The 10,539-nt window shown below is 47.3% G+C and overlaps 1 protein-coding gene across 1 annotated transcript in view; it reads left to right on the top strand.

Annotated features, from left to right (window-relative positions):
* The first annotated feature begins 900 nt into the window (after window positions 1-900).
* The window catches only part of KIAA1671 (KIAA1671 ortholog), a 139,427-nt gene continuing 129,788 nt past the window's right edge, over window positions 901-10,539 (top strand). The window contains exons 1-2 of the mRNA XM_068562631.1: window positions 901-937; window positions 10,379-10,530. The gene's annotated coding sequence lies outside the window, so the exon portion shown is untranslated. The remainder of the gene's footprint in view (window positions 938-10,378; window positions 10,531-10,539) is intronic.

Genomic DNA, 10,539 nt, shown 5'->3' with positions numbered 1-10,539 from the left:
ATCTTTATTGGGTCTGCCCCAGGGCAGAGGTTAAGAACCCTGGCCTCCTAAGCTTTGACTCAAGTCAGCATGGGATGTGTTTCCCTTAGGTGTGAAGCTCCAGTCTGCATATATCCAAAGCTCTGAAAAAAGTGTACACCCTTGGAACCAGCCAGCCCACTTCTAGGCAACATTTACCTTGGGAAAGTCATTGCACGTGGGTGTTCGTTCACTGCAGTGTTGGTTTTAATAGTCAGAGATTGGAAACAACCTAAGGATACGATAGTGGAGGATGGATTCGATGTAATGATGAGATATCCATGTAATGGGATACTGCAAAGCATGAGAAACAGCTGTAGAGGTTGTGTAGCTATTGATGTGAAAGGTATTTATGACGTATTTTGAAATTAAACAAAACAAAGCAAGTTCCTAAACAGCATGCATGACCTGATTCCATTTTATTTATTTATTTATTTATTTATTTATTTATTTATTTATTTATTTTTGGCTGTGTTGGGTCTTCGTTTCTGTGCGAGGGCTTTCTCTAGTTGTGGCGAGCGGGGGCCACTCTTCATCGCGGTGCGCGGGCCTCTCACTATGGCGGCCTCTCTTGTTGCGGAGCACAGGCTCCAGACGCGCAGGCTCAGTAGCTGTGGCTCACGGGCCCAGCCGCTCCGCGGCATGTGGGATCTTCCCAGACCAGGGCTCGAACCCGTGTCCCCTGCATTGGGAGGCAGATTCTCAACCACCGCGCCACCAGGGAAGCCCTCCATTTTAGTTTTGACAAAAAGTTCCCACTTATTTTGGAAATGGCCAGATGGATGGACATCAGAATGCTAGTAATGGCTGTTGGCTCTGGGTGGTGGGATATAGGATTATTAAAAACATTTTGCTCATTTATATTTTTGAATTTTTCTGCAGTTACTATGTGGAGAACCTGAAGAGACCTCGTGAAGAGGTAGGTCTCTGCCAGAATAGCGTGAGAGCTTTGGATAATTTAAAGGGGGCATGTCATATCCTTGGGGGAGTCCAGTCTCTCAGGGGACTGAGTTCTCTACAATCTAGAGCAGGGGTCACAAACTTTCTGTAAAGGGCCAGAGAGTAAATATTTTAGGCTTTCTGGGCCATACGGCCTCTGTGGCAACCACTCCGGTCTGTCTTCACACCTTGGAAGAAGCCATCAATAACATGTAAATTAATGGGTGTGTCTGTCTTCCAATAAAACTTTATTTACAAGAACAGGCAGTGGGCCAGATGTGGCCTACAGACTGTAGTTTGCCCATCCTTGATCCAGAGAAAAACAAACAAGCCCAAAAAAGCTGCTTGATTAATGGTTTTGGTGAGTGCTGTAGCCAGTCCAGAAATAGCACAAATAGTAGGAAGGAACAGGCCAATGAAAGTTGAAAAGGCGGATGTTTAAATAAAGGCATAAAGGCAACTTGTAACATTCTTTCTCCAAATCAGCAGTTGCACCTGGACAAGGCATATTGGGGTGAGGCAGTTTGGATTCTGCTTTGGAGTGTCTAAAATGCCAATTAGCTCACCAGAGGCTCTGAAAAGTCCTGTGGGAAGGACAGTAGTTTACACACTGTTGAGCTGGCATTTCCCAAACTCTTTCTATTGATATAAACCACAGGACCCTTTGTGTGGGTGTGAATGTGTACCACCCACATCTTGTGGTATGGGGCCAGTTGGGGAAAAGCCCCCTCAAACTGTTCCTCTGTATTCCAGAGTCTGAAAGGTCAGATGCCCCGAATTCTAATTCATTACAACTTGAAATTGACACAGAAGTCAAGGCTGTACTAATTAAGGCAGTTCTTACAGAATCACACACATTGAGTAGGAAACTTAGCTCTCACTACTTCTGTCAACACTGAATGAGAATTTTATTGAGTCCCCTAACAATCCTTTATTGAGCACCAGTTGTTCAGAAGGAATCGTGGGGGACCAGGGGATGTAGAACATGGATCTCAGAATCTCAGAGAGCTGGGCTCCACGGGGGATGAGCCAGGGGCAGAGAAAAGTTACATAATGCAAACCTGATAAGTCCTGGGGTTGAGCCAAACCACAGTCACAGAATCTGGCAGGGACTTGTCCAAGCTCTCATTGCAAGTTTGTGGAGGAACTGAGACCAAAACTAGGGTGAGAGACATATTGGGTGATTCCATTTCTTTGAAATATCTGGAAATGGCAGCTCCTTATAGACAGAAAGCAGAGTAGTGGTTGCCAGAGGCTGGGGGAGGGGAGAAGGGGGAGTGGCTGCTTCTTGGGTATGGGATTTCCTTTGGGGTGATGAAAATGTTTTGGAACTAGATAGTGGCGACGGTTGCACAATACCTTGAATTTACAAAATGACACAGCTTTCACGCTTTGAAGTGGTTGAAATTATGAATTTCATGTTATGTGGTTTCTACCACAGTTTAAAAAAAAAAAAGTAGGATGATGGAATAATTTATTGTCCAAACCCGGGCACTTTTGAGAATGAAAGGGTTCTGTCCCAGGTACACCAGGATCTGTGATCACCTTGACTAAAATCACCCAGTTCTGACTCTCGGACCAGTGTTTTGTACCTTCCAGTGCGACTCTGACTCAACAAAAGTGCATGGTTTTTCGAAAGTTGTGCCACTCAGACTTTTCACCAAGATAGCCCCACGTTGCCCCAAGGAGAATAAGTGAACAGGCTCACGCTATATGACTGTGTTTCTCCTGTACCTTTGGGCCTTTTCACATGCTGTTCCCTCTCCTGGCTCCAACCTCCTCCTCTGCTTGGCTGTCTCCTACCAGTCTCAGTTGAGATGTCACCTCTTCCAGGAAGGCATCCCTGACTACTCCTCCTTTGGGCTTTTACAGCCTCATTTTCTGCCCCTATTAGAGCACCCCCCGATTGTAATCAGGAATGGCGTCTCCTTTGCTTCCCATTGCGTTCCTGGTGGGGATGGGGGCAGAGCCCAGTGTGTACCGTGAGGGCTTTTTTTTTTTTTTTTCATGAGGGCTTCTAATGGAGATTTGCCTAAAGGACATGGGTCCCCATGAGCTGAGTCACATGGTAATTAGAGCTTAAGCATTAGGTTTCCTTTATATTTGTCTTTAGTTTCTTGTTTTTTTTTTATTGTGGTAAAATATACATAGCATAAAATTTATCATCTTAACTGTTTTTAAGTGTGTAGTTCAGCAGCGTTAAGTACATTCACATTATTACTCAACCATCACCACCATCCATCTCCAGAATTATTTTTATCATTTCATACTAAAACTCTGTACTCATTAAACAATAAAGCCCCATTCCCTCCACCTTCCACCCCCTGGCAACCAACATTCTACTTTCTGTCTCTATGAATTTGACTACTCTAGGTGCCCCATATAAGTGGAATCATCCAGTATTTGTCCTTTTGCGAATGTCTTATTGCACTTAGCATAATGTCCTCCAGGTTCATGCACGTTGTATGTGTCAGAATTTCCTTCCTTTGTAAGGCTGAATAATATTCCATTGTATGGATAGACCACATTTTGTTTATCCATCGATAGACGTTTGAGTGGTGTCCACCTTTTGACTATTGTGAATAATTTTGCTTTGAACACTGAAATTCAACTAAATTTAAATTTTATTAGGATTTTTTTCTCCATTAAGGAAGCTACATGAAAAATATACAACATACAAAATATATATACAACATACAGAATATCTTTAAATAACACAACTCCCAGACAGGGACAGGGTGATCTTTGGGGGAGGGGCATTCTGTCTTTGCTTCACTATGTTCTATTTTAAATTAAAAAAATTTTTTTTTCTCCTCTGGATGGAATTCTGAGATGGCAGTGGATGGGGGATGTAGTGGTGCTGGGAGGATGGGAGAAAAGCAGAAAGCAGTACAAATACGAGACTTCAAGAAGATTCTCAGAGCGACTGGGAGGTAAAGACACAGAGAGGGTTTGGTGGAGGTGTGCAAGTATCTGTTCGAGTCCCTACCCTCAGCTCTTTTGGACATACACCTAGGGGTGGTCATATGGTAATTCATTCTTTCTTTCTTTGGTTGTGCCGGGTCTTAGTTGCAGCAGGTGGGCTCCTTAGTTGCAGCTCACGGGCTCCTTAGTTGTGGCATGTGAACTCTTAGTTGCAGCATGCATGTGGGATCTAGTTCCTGGACCAGGGATCGAATCCAGGCCCCCTGCACTGGGAGTGCGGAGTCTTAACCACTGCACCACCAGGGAAGTCCCCGTATGATAATTCTATGTTTAGTTTTTGAGGATCTGCCATACTGTTTTCCTGGGCAGTGCACAAGGGTTCCAAATTTTCCACATCCTCACCAACACTTGTTGTTTCTGTTTTTTTTTTGATGATAGACACCATAATGGGTGTGAAGTGTCCTTTACATTTGAACATCATAAAAAAGCACTTGTTCTAGTTAAGCCCATGTGGACTTTGGAAGGAATCCTATGGAGGGGAGGGCGGATCGGCATACCTCCTGCTGCCCACGGCAGATCCATTCACTCCTCCAGCTTCAGTTTCCTCACCTGTAACGTGGGCTTCATAATAGGACCTGCTTCTTTTTTTTTTGGCCAGGCTGCGCAGCATGAGAGATCTTAGTTCCCCAACCAGGGATTGAACCCTCATGTCCTGCAGTGGAAGCGCAGTCTTAACCACTGGACTGCCTGGGAAGTCCCAGGACCTGCTTCTTTGTATTGTTAAGGGGACGAAATGAGTCATCTTTGTAAGGCACTTAGCACAGTTCCTGGCACACACTTAGTGCTTAATAAATAATAGTTATCTTTATCCTCAGCTTCTTTCTAAAAAAATTTATTTATTTATTTATTTGGTTGTGTTGGGTCTTAGGTGCGGCAGGCAGGCTCCTTAGTTGCAGCTTGCAGGCTCCTTAGTTGTGGCTCACTGGCTCCTTAGTTGTGGCATGCATGTGGGATCTAGTTCCCGGACCAGGGATCGAAACTGGGCCCCCTGCATTGGGAGCACGGAGTCTTAACCACTGCACCACCAGGGAAGTCCCTGTCCTCAGCTTTTGAAAACTCTGAAAGTGGGCAGGAAGGGAGCCTTGGTACCTCTACATTTTGAATTGATGGGGAGAACACAGCTCAGAGGGAGACTTCCGGTATTGAGGCCTAAAAAGAAATCTGCACAAACAACATTAATGGAAATAAAAAGGAATCTCAAAGTGAAAAGGAATTTAAAAATATAACAATTCCACCCTTGTCCCTGACACTTTTTCTTTTCACCTGTCCCTTTCCCCTTCCAGACCTTGACCATTTGTGTAAACAATCTTTGCCATTGTCACAGCCTTGAATACAGAAAATTACCCACCTGCCTCCCTCTCTCCAACAGCATTCTCATGAGCTCTTCTCACTTTCCTGCACAGGTCCCCCAGTCCTCACTTTCAAGAGATGCAGAACAGCCTCTTACATGTGGCTGAGAGGCTTTCGCCTTTTGTGGAGAATGTGGATTATTTCTAGGTTTTTGCCATGATAGCCATGGCAGCCATCCTTTTTTTTTTTTAAATTTATTTATTTATCTATTTATTTATTTATTTATGGCTGTGTTGGGTCTTCGTTTCTGTGCGAGGGCTTTCTCCAGTTGCGGCAAGTTGGGGCCATTCTTCATCGCGGTGCGCGGGCCTCTCACTATCGCGGCCTCTCTTGTTGCGGAGCTCAGGCTCCAGACGCGCAGGCTCAGTAATTGTGGCTCACGGGCCTAGTTGCTCCGCAGCATGTGGGATCTTCCCAGACCAGGGCTCGAACCCGTGTCTCCTGCATTGGCAGGCAGATTCTCAACAACTGCGCCACCAGGGAAGCCCAGGCCATCCTTTTTTAAAATAAATTTATTTATTTATTTTTATTTTTGGCTGCGCTGGGTCTTTGTTGCTGCGCGCAGGCTTTCTCTAGTTGCGGCGTGCGGGGGCTACTCTTCGTTGCGGCGTGTGGGCTTCTCATTGCAGTGGCTTCTCGTTGAGGAGCACGGGCTCTAGGCATGCGGGCTTCAGTAGTTGTGGCATGTGGGCTCAGTAGTTGTGGCGCACAGGCTTAGTGCTCTGCAGCATGTGGGATCTTCCTGGACCAGGGCTCGAACCCGTGTCCCCTGCATTGGCAGGCAGATTCTTAACCACTGTGCCACCAGGGAAGTCCTGCAACCATCTTTTCTGATCACAAACTCAGGCCGTGTGGTGTGAAGGGATTTTTGTGCCACTTGTGGGCAGACTGGGAACTGGCGATCTGGTCTACCCACTGACGTTGCAACTTTTGTGACATTTCAAATGGCTTCTGAGTCCTGGGTTTTTTCAAATAAGAGTTATCACCCGAAGTTCAGGGTGCGTTATTGCTGCACTTGGATGGGGAACACTGCAGGGGGCATCTTCGTGTGGATGGTTTTCTCTTCCTTTAGATTCCTTCCATAGGACACGTTTTTAGACGTGGGATTACTGAGTCAAAAATAAATGAATGTTTTTGGGGTGAGGTATATGGGGGGAAACACTTGATTCATAGTGAGAAGATTTCCACTGTAACACTACCCCTCACTAGCTTGAGATCTGACTCATTTTCCTCATCTGTAGAATGGTGGTAATAAACTGCAAAGCACAAGATTGTTGAGAATATTACATGGGAGAAGGCAGAAGGTGCAGAGTCACTTAGTGTGGTCCCTGAGTCTTGATGGGGTCTCCAAAATTATTAGTGGAAAGTGAATATTGCCAAATTGCTTTTGTAACTTACATTGTCCCTGGGAGCAGATGAGCGTGTCAGTTTTCCCACACCCACGCCTGCATTGGATACTATTATTTTCTTCTCTCAGGGATGCTCTCCCTTGAGGTATTTTTTGCAAACTGACTTTATGTCCGGTGAAGCATCAGACCCTGGGGGTACAGCTGCGAACCAGACCCAGGACCCTCCTGGCCTGGAGCTCCCACTCTAGAGGCAGTCACCACATATGGGATCAGTGCTGGGCTAGGGAGAGGCTCTGGAAGTTAGATACCAGAGCAGAGAAGAGGCACCTGAACCCACCCTGGGGCATCAGGGAAGGCTTCCTGGAGGAGGTGGCTGCTTGGAGCTGAGATTAGCCAGGCACTAGGAAATGGCAGTGTAGAGGTGGGAAGGTGAGGAAAAGCATGATGTGTCTTGTGACCTGTCTGGGGTTCATGTGCTGCAGTAAGTATGTGAGTGAGTGTGAGAGACAGACAGAGGGATGGAGGGGGAGGTGTCAATCATGAGACTGAAGCTGGAGAGATGAAGAGGATCCAGATCCTGCCAGGCCCTAGGGAAGGAGTTTGATCTTCATTCAGAGGGCAGTGGGGAGGTGTGGGGAGTGACATGGTGGCCCCTGCGTATCAGAGAAACACTCTGGCTGCTGCTAGAACAGATTGGAGAAGACGCCAGCAGAGAAAGTTACTTACCTAACAACATTCTATGCCTCTTGCTTATTTATTTCGTTTATTGTCTTTTCCTATCTTCATGATTGTCAGCTCTGTGGGAACAGGGGTTTCTATATGTTTTGTTCACTGCTGTGTCCTCAGAGCCTGGTACATGGTAGGTGCTCAGTAACTGTGTATTGGAATGAATGAATGAATGAATGAATGAGCTGGGGCCACAGCCATGGGGACGGAGAGGAGAGGATGCATGCACTCCATCGACATTAGACGTTGGTCCCCCTCCATCTGGGGCCTGTGGATGGACAACGCACATGCGTTTACCACAGCCCTGCTTTCCTGGGGAGACCTGGGCATGCACTTGGCCCTTCACACGGGGCACCACACAGGGTGGATTTGCAGATTTGGGAGCCCAGGTCACATTCCAGAAGATGCTGGAAGGTGTCAGGACTGGCTCACGGCCCTCACCAGATTGTGGCATTCCCAGGAAGCGGCACCCAGAGATGGCTGAGTGAATGACTGTGAGCTCCCAGATCGGATTTAGGGGTGTCATTATGAAAGACTGGCAACAGCTGTTCGAATGAATCAATGCCTCTGAATCTGAGAGAGAAGCTACCAAACGGTTGGGTTGTGAATGGAAGGGCTTCTCCTGCCTTGTCCCTGTGAGGTTCTCTCGGATTCCCCGGGAGCCTGTGCGCTCCACGGCTGCACCCCCAGCACCCGGCACAGAGCCTGGCTTGTAGAAGGAAGGTCAGAGGGATGGGAGGAACGAATGCTCATGAACGACGCCTGTCTAATTTCAGCGATGATTGGTCTCGGTGACTCAACCCTCAGGAACATGGTTTTCTCTGCATGAAATCGCAGGAGATGGGAATTTCAGACCTTGCAGATCAATTCAGGGAGATCGAGCCTGTGGACCTGGCGGGTTCAGCAACCTCAGAGGCACACCCACCACTACCCCCACTGCTGCCCCGCATCCTCCGTGTCCTGGTCCACTGCAGCCTCCTGACCTCCCAGATCAGCCTGGCTCCCCGTCTGTCCCCCCATGCCGACCTCCACGGTTATTTGTAGATAAAACCAGACACAGCTCATACCTGGTGTCCCTGCTTTCTCCAGGGAGCTCTTGTTTACCTGGCTCTGGCCATCGTGCTAATATATTTAAAAAGAGCGAGCGAGGCCACCCCAGGAATAAACAGCATCTGTCCTCTGTGTGAGTGGGCTTCTGAAATGTTTTGGAAGAGACTACCATCTCTTAAATTAAGCATAACATATGTGATGCATTTAAAGCAAGATTTTAAAGCGAACATTTCAGTCGGTTTCCTTGTATTTTACAACAGGTTAAAGGAAAACCTGAGAATCATGGGTTTCTAGGTTTGGGAAAGAGTTCAAAATATTATTTAGCCGTCCACTATGGTGGTTTAAAAACTCTTTTTTTTCCCCCCTTTGTTCATTGATTGATTGATTCATTCATTGATTCGTTCATGCAACCATATTTATAGACCAGGCATCTGCCTGGCATTTTAAATGGAAACTTGAGAGGGAGCCCAATATAGAAAGGAGATTACAGATAACAGAGACACCGTTCTGGTTAAGAGGGGTGCGGACCAAGAACCTTTCTCTTGTTTTCCCTTTTTCCTTCCCTGCAATCTGGCTACTGAGATGGGTTCAGAGATCCCAAAGTGGGGGCAACATTTGTGAGCCGTCAGCCCTGATTCAGCAACAGTGCTCTTGGTGGTTCTTCCCAGGAAAAGCTGTATAGAGAAGCATTCGTTCATTCCACCTTTGGGCAGATGAGCCGGTGTGATAGCCTGGGGTTAATGTGGTCACAGCAGGTGTCTGACGGTGGCCTGTCCCAGGCAGTGCAGCAGGTGAAACTGGTGGGGCCTCTCGGCGGGGTCAGCAGGTTGAGCTCCCAGCTGAGCTCTTCGCAGCTCCTTGGTTCTGTCATTCAGTAGCAATTGACCTATGGCCACACCAGAACTTGCCAGAGCCAGAGGAACTAGTTCACCTTGACTGCTTAGTGTCATGAAACTCAGGACTCTGGCACTTATTTAGACCCAGACTGCTTAGTGTCATGAAACTCAGGACTCCGGCACTTATTTAGAATCTTAGAAGGGTGGGGAGCAAGGCCAGGAGAATAGTTCTTCATTCATTTATTTATTTATTCACTCAATAATTATGTGTTCAGTGCTATTATCTGCCAGGCCACTGTGCTAGCTCTTGGGGATTCAGGGTGACTCCTGGGGGCTTCCCATTGATGTGAAATGAAGGATCATGAACTATTAAATGTAGCTGTGTAGCTATGAGTGTCTGTGGGTCTCTCTGGACATGTAAGAGGGAGATTATACTACGTTGGAGGGGAGCAGCTGTGTCTGGACTGCAATCTTAGGGGATGGCCTGCGTCTGTGTGTAGTGACACGGGTGTCTCAGAGAACAGGCACAGCACGTGCAAAGGCCCTGAGGAGGCGTGTGAGGACCTCCAAGAGATGCAATGTCCAAGTACTGCTGAGCAGGAGAACCAGGGGAAATAGCTCCCAAATTAGCCAGCTCTTTGAGTCTTCAGGAGTTACCTCCTCTAAACCGAGGGAGTCTTCCGGGACCACCACTCCCAGTTTTAGGCAGTTAATCCTCCTTTTCCTGTGCTCCCATGTCCCCCTTTATAAACTATGATGTTTATTGCCCAGTGTTGTAATCGCTTGTGTGTGTGTGTATGTGTGTGTGTGTTTCTCACGCAAGACTCTGAGTTCCCTGAAGACAGGGGATATTTCTTATTCATCCTTGTGAACGTGGTAGGTGCTCAATAAACATGTATCAGACGAACAGGGGAGATTTTTATTGAGCACCTACGGTTTGTACTCGGCACCCTTGATGCCCACGTGTATAGATAAGGCGACAATACTGAAAAGCTGCTAGGAGCATGAGTTTTGCAAGCTGGCAGAGATGCCAGCAGCTGCAGTTGGAGCTCGAAAGCCTTTGCGCCGTCTGTGCACATATTGCCAGAACCCCGGAACTGAGGCTCTCGCCCTGTGTCTCCCCAGACCTGCTCGAAACTCAGCCTGCTGGGACGAGCCTCCCCTCCCCCGCTGGCTTCTGCCATGGGAGTGTGCGGACAGCCCCATTGGAGATGAGACACGATACCGCTGGCTTTCTCTGGCAGTCACACGTCCCCAGCCAGGACCTGCTAGCTCGGGTAAGTGGG

Source organism: Eschrichtius robustus, chromosome 14 (genome assembly GCF_028021215.1).
Source record: "Eschrichtius robustus isolate mEscRob2 chromosome 14, mEscRob2.pri, whole genome shotgun sequence".
NCBI lineage: Eukaryota > Metazoa > Chordata > Mammalia > Artiodactyla > Eschrichtiidae > Eschrichtius > Eschrichtius robustus.
This window is presented reverse-complemented; position numbering and strand designations above follow the sequence as displayed.